At 38.2% G+C, this 12,880-nt stretch overlaps 1 pseudogene; it reads right to left on the bottom strand.

The window, feature by feature from the left end:
• Positions 1-4,039: 4,039 nt before the first annotated feature.
• The window catches only part of LOC109452921 (small ribosomal subunit protein eS25), a 47,785-nt pseudogene continuing 38,944 nt past the window's right edge, over positions 4,040-12,880 (bottom strand).

Raw genomic sequence — 12,880 nt, 5'->3', positions numbered from 1 at the left:
AAAACAACTGACTTTTTGCTTTGTGAGCTCTGTGGAAGTGCTGAGTCAGCTGCTTGAACTGTTATGTGGAACTGGCAGAACCTGTTGCTCTGCAGCCTGAATTCATTCTCAGGGTCTTTGCTTCCGTATTGGTTTATGACCAATCACATGGACTGTGATTGGCTTCACCCATGAGTCATTAAACCCATTCTGCACATTCCTGGTTCCCTAGTTGTCTTGGAATTCATCCTTGTGTCTAATGGTCCAATGCTCTAGCTTGGTATTCTGATGACTGAGTGAATAAAAATGGCAGTAAAAATGTATATGAGATATAACAATTCAAAAGGCAATTCCCTTTAGAGAAGGCTTCCTAGCAAATCAAATTCCTCCCAAACCATTTTGAATCCTTTGAAATTTTTGAAGCTTTCGGTTTCCTTTGTACCTTCAGGAGAGGTCAACAAATAGAGCAAGGGTATCTTTTTGCTAGCTCTGCACATACTTTGCCACAAAATTCAGGCTTTATAGGGTAGCTCTATTTTCTAATGCTCTTGATTAACTGCACTTAGGGAAGAAGGCAAAAGCATGGATAATCTCATATAAATAGCAGCTGATGAATATGCATGTGTTTGATGTCCTAGAAAACTAGTACTTTAAATGAAACAGTGAAGTGCCATTGATAGCTAAACTTATGATAAGAAAAGATGTCCAACTTCTTGACTACTGCTCAATTCCCTGAAATCCGTATCATTTTAAGAGCAGTTGTTTTCACAGAAAGAGCCAAGAATGGCCTGATAACTATGAAAGGTGTGACAAACTAAGTGGAAGGGAATACACTTGGGATGGGGAAGGAAGAAGATATAAATAAGACATGTGACTATCCAATTGCAGGAGTAGGGCAGTCACTGGGGGTGGGGTGTGGGGAGGAAATAGATTTAGCTGCTAACATTGGCTGGCATTTGGCTTTCCCCATTCAATCATAAGCTCCAAAGGGTATAGCCTAGGTAGGAAGTCCCTCTGCAGCTGAAGAAACTGATGAGTATTCCACAAGCAGGCAGGTGGAGCACAGTGACAGAGAATCCGTGCAGATGTGATGTTTAGGAACTCAGGCAGGAAAGGCGCACTCCTTCGCTTCTGGAGGGACAGTAGAGAGAGGGGGCTAGCCTGCACGGCTAGGGGTGACGTTGAGTAGGATAGAGGAGGCTATCAGGTTAGAGGAGAGTAAGTCATATCAGAGTTCAAACTGGTCACAAAGAGAAGCTCTCGATGCTGATGTTGAGAATCTGGATGTGAATTCAGGAGAATCATAGAACCAAATATATGAGAGAAATGAGCCTTGGGTCCAGATGGGAGGGTGGGCCTGGTGTATATCTGACACAGAGAATGTGGCCCAGCTGACATTTACATGCTTTCTTTGGAGTGACATCTGGGGTCTCCAGCTACAATTAAAGGGTGGGAGATATGGATAGACAAGTGATTGTTGCCAACAACATCTGTTTCAAGTTGCAAGGTGCTATCCAGCATGTCTAAGTGCTACTCCCTAAGTTAAAGTTCCGGGTGCCAGAAGGATTTTGCTCTGGGTGGATTTTCTCAGTTGGCCCGAAGAGGTCATGGATTGTGATTGGCTAGACATTAGTTTGATCTCTTCTCTTTCCCTCAGTATCAGATGTGGAAGAGTAATGGTGACACAGAAGGCAATGACTGCAATGGAGGAACCGGCCAGAGGAGAGTGACTGGGAAAACTATTGGGTAGGCAAATTTTATCTACTTCTTTTCAGTGATAGAGATAAGACATATACTTCAGAAAGTATTCCATTCCAATGGAAAAGTAATTGAGTAACTGAATTGTCATATAACTGTAGATTTCCTAGAAAATGGCCCTAAAAAATTTAGCTTTCATCATTTATTGACATGTAAAACAGTACTTAAAACTGCATTGCACTGCTTTCTGGAATCTTAAACCACTCTGTATTTACTTAATGAAACTCAGCCCTCAAATATTTTCTCCCTACTTTTCAAGTAGAAAATAAAATAAGAGTTTTATACTTCATAACTCTATTTCCAAAAGGGGCTGCAGGGTTGCTCCTGGGGAGGCTTGGTTAAGAGAACCTCTGTTCTATAACTTTGGGGCCACAAGGCTTCAAAATTAATTGGTGAGATCCATTTTAAATGGATGACAATGTTAATGCAAGAGCGTATAGGCATTACTTACTGACTGTCATCCACCATTGGGAGAAATTAGCCTCAGGTCTTAAAGGTAAAGTGGGCTAATGATGAAGAGGACTATAAACAGAGTCTATCTTTTGAGATTGGATGTATGTATCTGAATGATCACAGTCATGAGAATGTGAGGTTATGGTTAAGATTTGGTCAGTTAACTGCTGATCTGTTTCTTGTAGGATTTCAAAAAGTCAGGTCACTGTTGTTTAGTCATGCTCAGTCATCTTGAGCTTCTGTTGACACATGATGAAACCATTGATTCATTATTTACCCAAAGTTCTCTCTTTGTGATTTCTCACTAGCACACTACACTAACTCCTGCTGTCAAAATCTACTGTGTTTCCCCAAAAATAAGACCTAGCCGGACAATCAGCTCTACTGCGTCTTTTGGAGCAAAAATTAATATAAGACCATTCTTATATTATATTATGTTAGATAAGACCCGGTCTTATTTTACTAATTTTTGCTTCAAAAGACGCATTAGAGCTGATTGTCTGGCTAGGTCTTATTTTCAGGGAAACACAATAGTTTCACAAGTGTCCAAGCAAATCAGTCTTGGCTATTGATTATTCAATGACTACTAATTGCTGTAGCTTAGAATTTGATTCATTAGTGAAAAAAAAGAGGTCTACTTGTTTTATCCTTGTTATATATGTTTTTGCAAGAAGGTGCTTGCTTTTGCTATATTAGCTATTCATTTTTAAATGTAAAATAAGCAGGGAAAAACTTGTAAAAATGTTATAATTTGTTGGCATTAAAGCTGAGGTTGCCTTTAGGCTGCATTAACTTATGTATCTTCTTTTACTTAATTCCTCTGTTTTGTTTTAATTTATCAGCTGCCTCTGTACAAGACACAAGGCCTATTTTTCAAACAAGATTACCTATTCTGCTACTAGGCAACACATTTTATTCTCTCTAGAGCATCTTTTCATAGGAATAAAAGGATAGATATATATATATATATATATATATATATATATATATATATATATATACATATATACAATTTTATTTTAAATCATCAGCTGTGTCTTAGATTTTACAAATGCAAAGGAAGTGTGTAAAAGGAAGGACAGGAAATGGATTTGTTGATGCAAATTTCTATGACAAAAACTTTTCATTGGTGGCTAATCTTTTACTAGTATAAATATGAAAGTGATTTCAAGGGTAGAGAAGATGTATTTTCCCTGGCAATTTACAGGATTGGACTTTGTTGGATGCCCACTGAGACAAGGGATGACAGTTCAGTTGCAATAATTTGTCCTCTGGTGCAGAGGCAACTTTGTGGCCAACTTATTCATATGAACACAGAATTGCAATAAGGGTGGGGGAGATTTGCTTAGGAGAGGCCAATCTTGAATGCATAAGAGCTGGGGATTTTAAAATGCAGCTTTGTGGGGCCAGATTTGTGGTCTTTTGAACCAGAAGGCAAATAGTGGCTCTAGATTGAGAACAACATCTACTGGGCAAGATAATGTCGTCCACAATTAGGTTCAGTAGTAATGTCTTTAGAGTTCAAAGTTTACATCTGCCGCTGTTGGGAGATGTACACACACACACACTCACACACACACACACACACACACACACACACACGCCATATTTGATCTGCCCCTCCCAGATATAGCTTCTGCTCCTGTACTTGCTTTGAGACATGGCTAACTGCTGAGCCTCTCCTGTCACTGCTGAATGGGGAAGGAGAGAGAGCTTCCTTTCTGACCGTCGCAGACTCCTTTATCTATTTACTGTCTGAAGGAAAAACATAGTTTGACTATTTCTTTTTTATTTTTTTGATTTAATATAGTTTTATTTTTCAAAATGTACAGTGGGTATGACCTGTTGTTCATGCATGTTCACCAGCAGCTTGGGCATCCCCACCACCCTTGGTATTTCTGGTGTAAATGACTTGAGCTCTGTGCTTTGAAACTAGTTTAATACCGTGTTTACCTGAAAATAAGCCTAGCCGGACAATCAGCTCTAATGTGTCTTTTGGAGCAAAAATTAGTATAAGATCCAGTATTATATTATATTATATTATATTATATTATATTATATTATATTATAAGACTTGGTCTTATAGTAAAATAACTCTGGGTCTTATATTAATTTTTGCTCCAAAAGACGCATTAGAGCTGATTGTCCAGCTAGGTCTTATTTTCGGGGAAACACGGTAGGCCCTGTACGTACTAAGGAGCTCCTGAAGGGCTGCCCTGGCCAAGGAACTGCGGGTCTTTAGTCTGAGAGACAACAGCTGGTGTTACAAACTTATAGGTGGGAACTTCCCTACAGTTGGTCATGTGTTGTTTTGTCAAACAAGATTAGGTTACTGAGCTTGTCCTGGTCTTTGCTTTTGGACCACTTCTTTTTGGTTGCCCCCAGATTTCTTCATGGGTCTTTGTCTTTTTTGGCCAACTTTCCGGCATCTTTCTTCTTGTCATCCTGGGGCAGCGTAATGATGCTCAGAGATCACCTGCTACCACTGCAGCCTCGCTTAGATGTCTGACAAAAAGCTGACTATTTCTTGCAGATTCCTGGATGATGGAAGTTACTCATTAGCCCTACTCTTAAAATGTATTATATTGGTGAATATTTGGTGTAAATTCCCTTGGGGCAAAGTTGGAAAATGATATAGACATCATCACACAATGGACTACACTCAGATTGGTTCCTCTTTGCCTTCTCCTGACTCACCATGTATCAATTTCTTCCCTCTTCCACATGTTGCCCAGATTTCCAGGCCCAGCCATTGTTCTCCAGAATTTGGTCATATCCCCTTCTCTATGATAGGGTCATGTCCTGACTTTCTGGAAAGTGCAGAGGATACCATCTTGGGCACTTGCTCTGGAACAATTATTACATGTGGTGTTATCAATAACTGATAATGGATACTAGTTATCAAATATGGATTAAAGTGTTAGCTTTATACAAGGAAAACTGAGTGAGACAAGGGTGGATTGGCCTCTTATCTCATACCCCAGTTGAAACTTGCTAGCAGTCCTGAGCAGAGAAGCTAGAGATTATTGTATCTCCTGGTGAAAAAAAGGTACTGTTTTAGGGAGGAGGCAGAGAAGCAGAGAGCACCTAGCATGAGGCACCTCATATGACCAAGACAGCAAGACAGCAAGAGCCTTGGCTAATGCAATTTTTGATGCTGTGACCTTACCCTTGGTAAACAGGGTCCTGTGGATTTCAGATACTCCTTGCCTTACCCATCAGGTAAATGACTCCTCCCCCTATTGGGAGGAGTAAATGAGTGAGTGACTGTGTGAGTGACTGAGGGACTGAGTGACTGAGTGAGCGAGTGGAGAGAGGGAACCCAAGTGTTTGTTCCTGTACCCTCTTTCCTTGGAATTAGAGCAGAAGTTTCTTTTCTCTATGGCATGTGAGGGAGAAATAAGCAATCCCCATATTCCATGGTGTACAAGTTAAATAATAATATCATAGACTATCAGAGCTGACAGGACCTGACATTTTGTCTGGTCAGACACTGTCATATAGATGAGGAAACAGGTCTATAAAAATGAAGTAACAGAGACTGGAAGCAGCTTCCCTATAGTGTCTCCTGCATATTAACACCTCTGAAAATAAATGGGGAAAAAAACAGATTTCTAATTTGATATAACTCATGCCTTAGTAAAAAGTTTGCATTGTGTTTTTGACTTTTAAGTATTTGTAAATTTTAAAATGCAATTGACAATAAGACTGAAAATCTGGCATATGAAAGAATTTACACTTTGGTTTGGCACATTCAGTGTGGGTTTACATGCAACAGCAGAACTAATCCAATTGAGAGATTTAGTATTTTCATTTCACTGCCATAAATTCACACAGACTTTGAGCAACAGACTCCCAGGAAGAAGGGTGTCTGGGATTCAGATAGCACTGTTCTTATAGAGATAATTGGGCCCACTGAATATTTTAGCCAGTCTCTGTGCGTTAGACAAATTACCTGCTGGGATCAATATAAGAATCACTAACATAAAGCCCAGTTGCTAGTAAAAAGTTTAACTTAAGGAGTTAAAAATAAATATGTCTCCAAACATGAGTTTCGAAATTTAAAGATGGTATACACATGGCTAGCAAGTAGAGTGATCAGTGGCACATGCCTCTGTACTTCTGCTTCAGTTTATTTCTTTGTCTAACATAACAGTTATCATACTGAATTGTAATAAATTGTTTACATGCTCTTTTACTCACTAAACACATATGAAGTGTTTAGTAAGTCAGACATCAGGCTAGGCCCTGGGAAAAAGTGATGATTTGCATTTCATTTGTTGGCCTATATGAATGATTTTTAGTCAAGCTGATTGCAATCTTTGGGTCTCCTCAGTTTTCTCATCTGTAAAATAGACAGTGAGGATGAGATCTTCTTTAATATCCCTTCAAGTCCTACGATATATGTAAAATAGATGTTTTTGAGGTTTTGGAGGAAGCTTGAAAAGTTTATCCTATCAAATAGCTTGAGGTCCTCCTCCCACTGCCCCAAATCCACAGTATCTTAAGCAGAGAAGTGTATTTCTCTGTGATGCAAAGAAGTAGGGAATAAGCAGTTGAGGCTTTAATGACAGTTCCACAAGGTCACCAAGCTCCCAGACTCAGTCATCCCTCTTCCTCAGCCTGAACTTCTGAGCACAGAACTTCTGGTTAAGATGGCTGCTGGAACAGAGGTGGCCACACCCAGTTGCAGGGAGGGCTGGAACACATAATCTTTCAGCTGGGAATATTGTTGATCTTATTAAAATACGGAAGACGGGGATAGTGGATTATGGGATATTCAACTATTGTTTGTAAAAGAAAAATAGCACTGGGTCAATCAAACAGGGGAAAAAGACTTTATTCAAAACTATTGCAATAGGAGAGAGAGAGAGAGAGTCAAGTCTGCTGAAACAAAACGTGGAAGGATTTTTAAACACTTCTACCTTTTGATGAGCTAATGCAAAGTACTGGAGGATGTTAAGGGAGAGGCTGGTCAATGTGATTAGGGCTAACTAATTGTCATTGTTTATTAATTGTAATTGTTTATTAATTATCATTTATGGAAATTAGGCGCCTACCCTCCCACAGAGACTGGGATGTAGGGGTGCTATCTTTCTTGATGATTACATTTAAAGGGATGACTTCCAGGTCCTTGAGAAAGACATGTCTGGGTTGTAGAAGATTTACATCTTAAAGGGTCAGAAAAATAATTTAAAATTCCATTTTTTCTAAAATAAATGCACTAGGGCAAAGGGATGGTCAGGGGCCTATAACCAGGAAGAAACCTGTCTAAGATTAAGTCAAGCTGAGGGGGACCTTAAAGGCTATTGTGGTCTTGCCGATGCCATGAAATGTAGTTCACTGCCGGGTAACCACCACAAGCCATGATGTTGTGAACAAAGTCTGTGGGGCTTTATGACTCCAGAGTCAGGCGATAGAGTTTAAGTTTCCAAGAGCAATTAGAAGTCATTCCTGTCGTGTGTGAAAAACCTCATCCCTGGCTGTGCCTAAGAACAGGCTGCCACGCACGCACTCTTGCTTCTGGTTACTCTCCGTTGATGACTGAGTCTGTTTTCTTTCCCTCTAAAGGTGACAAACTCTAATTTTATTTTATTCTTTGTAAACTTGAAAATGAAAGGTCCTGCATGGACTGTGTGGGAGATGCAGTGTGTGCCTTTGCATTCAAGGCAAGTGGCACATAAATGTTTTCTTAATGTGTTTCAGACACGTTCAGAGGCATAAAGAAGGGAATAGACCTGGCAGGTTAGTGAGCCCATCTCCCTTCCTTTGCATTGATTGAAACCGCCTTACTGGAGCATGCCTTTTGGAATTTTGAGCAAACTAATTTTCTATGTCCCCAGGAGCTGATAGTTGTCACAATTCAATTTCAGAATGTTTTTTCTAACATTGCAGGCCTCATTGTCAAGATATTTCCCTGCATCAGTTTCTATCTCATATTTCTTGGCTAGCCAGGCCAATCCATGAGATCAGACCCCACCATACAGCTGAAGTGCAAAAACAAAACCCAAAAAATAACTGTGTTTACATTAGAATTTTACTCTGTGAAGTTACATTTCAAGAGATGTGATTTAACACTTACTGTCTCTAAATCCATGTAATAAGAAGTTAAATTATATTTTTGACTGCATTTATTAATATTTTTATTATTTCATGTATCTAGTGTTTCTCCACGTATTGAATACTTTGATTACTTTATTTTACACCCTATACTATTTTCCACATTTCCCAAACATTTCAATTTAATTAAATTCACATATGTAAAAGATACTATTAAGTACTATGAAGTTGCTGCTTTCAAAGAGTTGATGACGGAAGAATATTCTAGGTTAATTTAATAAGGTACAAAAAGGCACAATAGATTACAGGATAAATTTTTATCAAAAGGCTGAATGGTAGAATGAAAACACTCAAATATCAATACTGAAACAGTTATACAGTCAACCTGAGCAGCTAATTCAGGGGGAGTGAATGTTTAATGGAAATGCAGAGAATGTGATAAGGTGACTATGTTTTCATCCAACAGGAGAAGTTGTTTTCTGCTCGGAAAAAAGCACCTGAATATAAAATCTCATTCTTTTGCTATGGCATGAAAATATACGAGAGAGAGAGAGAGAGAGAGAGAGAGAGAGAGAGAGAGAGAGAGAATGCAAGCGAAGACAGTACTATGACAACATGAAACAGAAAGAAAAACAATTCCTAGAGAAATAAATTAAGGACACAGTTGGCATTTTGGAAATTACTTAATGAAAGAATCTCTTTTTACAAGTGCCGTTGCTAAAGACTCTGTTTATAGTGCACACTGAGTGAGTGCATAAGGAGAAACTTTTTCTATTATTGGTAACATAGGCTTTGAAGTACTAAGAAGCAAATATTCTTGACCAGAACAATGTGAAACATACAGAAAAGGGTCAGCATAAACTGAGAAGGGAAAATATTTAACTAAAAGGGAGACTACCTTTTACCTTCTTCTATCGAAGCCTTTTCCCCCTCTACTATATCCAATTTGAGGAGTTAGAAATTAATTTCATTAATACTTCAGAAACAGTAATCCACTGTTTCTGTAATTGTTTAACTGAAAGGTAAAGTTTTCATTTCATTTTAATATTCCTTTATCTACTTATTTATTAAATTTGTCTTTCATTCACTTGTGCACATATTCATGTATTTGTTGAATGAATAAAACATAAGGTGAGTCCAGTCATTCTAGGAAGACAGCACCCCTTACAGAATTTTGCCTTAACAAACAGGTTCTACATGGTACACTGGCAAGGCCTCAAGCAAACATAGACTTCAAGTACTTTATTTCATTTTAATGATCATATCTACAGCCAATAAGAAACATGACAATGATGGCTGATTCTGAAAAACATTAACTACCGTGTTTCCCTGCATATAAGACCTAGCCGTACAATCAGCTCTAATGTGTCCTTTGGAGCAAACATTAATATAAGACCCGGTCTCATATTATATTGTATTATATAAGACCTGGTGTTATATTATAGTAAATTAAGACCGGGTCGTGTATTAACGTTTGCTCCAAAAGACACATTAGAGTTGATTGTCCGGCTAGGTCTTATTTTTGGGTAAACACGGTATACACTACCATTTTAAAAACACTCAGATATCATGAAACATAAGGCAAAGTTTTTATTGTAAGGGATTAAGTTCAGTGTATTATCATCCCTTTAACCCAAAAGAGAGTATGAGAAATTTGCAACAGGCACAGACCTGAAAAGTGTTTACCTGAATAAAAATGACAGTATAGATTTTATCTATGGAGAGAGGAAAGTGCGTGTTCAGTCAGATAGATGTGAAAACACTAAGCAACTTGTTAATTGTTTTAGTTACTCTATCTAAACAATTTTAACACAGAGTTCCTTGGCGTATTTTATTAGGCAGAACTCTAATAAGTAACTGTTCAGTATGGAGTAAAAATCACATCCTCACAATGTGCTAAAAAATGAATCAACTCAGTCAATTCAGTAAATTTTAAATTTGATGTGGAGCAGATCACTTAATTAGTGGGCTCTTCCACTTTCCCATCATATTTTGATTCAGCTCTTTTGGTTGCTGGCACAGATTGCTGTTCAAGTTGCCCCTGGAAAAGGGAGAATTTGTTACTGAAATACCCAGGGAGCTGTCAGGAGCCCTGTGACTCTGGCTCTCACCGCTGACTGACTTCTCTTCCCATACTTCCAGCTCCAATAGTTCCAGAGAGGGAATCTACTTGCTCAAGCTCACCTTTTACCACCAGGCCATAAGCAAGCCGGTGGACTGGCTGATCTTGGGTAAGTCACTCTGGCCGGAGAGCTGAGGAGGGAGGGGAGACAGTAAGTGTCAAAGCAGAGCAAGGATCCTTTAGAGGGATTGTGGATGGGGCAGTTTGCCTTGGAAGGGGCAGTCTGAGCTTGTGCAGTGTGGTCCCCACCAGCATCTAGTTGACATGGCAACAATGGGCAAATTTATTAATACAATCTTTGGGTATGTCAAAACAGACTCCATTGTCTAGTTAGTATTCTTTTTCTATATTTTGTGACAATATTTGTCACTTTTATAATTATAAAATTAAAACATCTTTATTGAAGTCAATTTGGAAACTAAAGAAAAGCAGGAAGAAGAAACCCTTATTGGATTTCTTATTGGGTCTTAATGAAGAAGTTTAATCCATTCATATTTATTACTTCAAGTGGTAGGTTTGGTTCACTGTAATTTTACTTTATACTTTTTGGGTTTTTGTTCTTCCTTTAAGAATTCTTTTTTCTTGCCATATGGCATATTTTTCTTTGCTACTCCAATAATTTTAAAAGGTTTTATCTTTTTTTTCATTCAATATAACTAATGTATATGTCATTAATTACAATATATTTAAATCAGTTGTTCACTCATTTAGCATTCTTTTATTTCCCTCTTCTAGGTTTCCTTGTTATGATCTGGTATGTTAGATGCAAATTTTTAGTTTACATATTTATATCATGGCTATTTTATTTAAGGACTTATTTTAAAAATTAAATTACATTTTATGACACTGTATCTACAATTATTTAGATGGCTTTATTACTGATTAGAATTTTTTTTAACTTTTTTTGGGGGGGAATATTGGGGAACAGTGTGTTTCTCCAGGGCCTATCAGCTCCAAGTCGTTGTCCTTCAGTCTAGTTGTGGAGGGCGCAGCTCAGCTCCAAGTCCAGTCACCATTTTCAATCTTTAGTTGCAGGGGGCACAGCCCACCATCCCATGCGGGAATTAAACCAGCAACCGTGTTGAGACCTCACACTCTAACCAACTGAGCCATCTGGCTGCCCCTCTGGCCACCCCACTGGCAGCTCATTGTCATCAATCTAGTTGTTTAGGGTGCAGCTCACTGGCCCATGTAGGAATCAAACCGGCAACTCTGCTGTTCAGAGCTCACGCTTTAACCAACTGAGCCATCTGGCCACCTCAATTAGAATTTTTTAAATAATACTACAACTGTCCAATCTGTGAGTTTCTTATTTTTATTTTTGAAGTAATTATTTTTGGAAAGTGTGCATGGGTGTTATACATTCTACCCTTTTTATGTCTGAGAATGTCTTTCTGTTATTCTGGTTGTACCTAGACTCTTTGGATAAGACGTTTTTCCCTACAAAATCCTGCAGGCTTTTTTTCCAGTGAAAACTTCTGGTGCTTAACAATGTACATGAAAAACCTAAATTAGCTTGATTTTATTGTTTTCGTTACTTGTTTTTTCTGCTCTGATAATGTCGTTAAAAACAACAACAAACAACAAAAAAAATAAAAAAGAAATGACCAGGACACATCTTGGTTTTGGTATCTGTTATGACCTGAATTGTGTCCCCTCTCCCCCAATTCAGGTGTTGAAACCATAACCCCTAGTACCTCAGAATGTGACTATATTTGGAGATACGACCTTTAAAGATGGCATTAAGTTAAAATGAGGCTGTGAGGTGGCCCTCATCCAGTCTGACTGGTGTCCTTATCCAAAGAGGATATTTGGACACACAAAGAGGCACCAGATATGTGAATGCATAAAATCCATATGAGGACACAGCTACAAGAGTGCCAGCTGAGGAAACAGGTCTCAGAAGAAAGCAAACCTGCCAACACCTTGATCATGGGCTTATAGCCTCCAGAACTGTGAGAAATAAATTTCTGTTGTTGAAGTCACCCAGTCTGTAGAATTTTGTTATGACGGCCCTAGCAAAATAATACAATATCCGTTAACAAATTATGTCTGCTACTTGGTAAAATGTTTTAATGTGATTACTCGGTCTATTCTTCAGCTCCAGAAAGTTCTATTATTTCTTGGTTTTTGTTTCTTCTCTGTTCTCTCCTTCTGGAGTTCTTACTATAATGAATTGGATCTTTAGGATCTATCTTCCTTGCCTCTTATCTGTTAATCTCTCTTTTTTCACGTTTACTTTTTTGAAATAGCAGATGTATTGTTTACGTTTCCACTGTAGTATTTAATTTGGACTTCATGGTTTTCATTATATGAGTTCTCTTATTATTTTAGAAACCCCTTTCGAATGGCTACCTGTCCTAGTGTTTGGAACACAATGTTTCTTTGATTATTGTTGATACAAATGATAGATTTGTAAAGTTTTCTTTTAGTTTTTCTAGTTCATTGGAGGACATTGCTTTGATTTCTTAGCATGATGCCCTTCTTCTGAACTGTTACATATATCCT

This window comes from Rhinolophus sinicus, linkage group LG02 (genome assembly GCF_036562045.2).
Source record: "Rhinolophus sinicus isolate RSC01 linkage group LG02, ASM3656204v1, whole genome shotgun sequence".
Classification (NCBI taxonomy): Eukaryota; Metazoa; Chordata; class Mammalia; order Chiroptera; family Rhinolophidae; genus Rhinolophus; species Rhinolophus sinicus.
The sequence above is the reverse complement of the archived record's forward strand: the minus strand, read 5'-3'. Positions and strand labels throughout refer to the sequence as shown.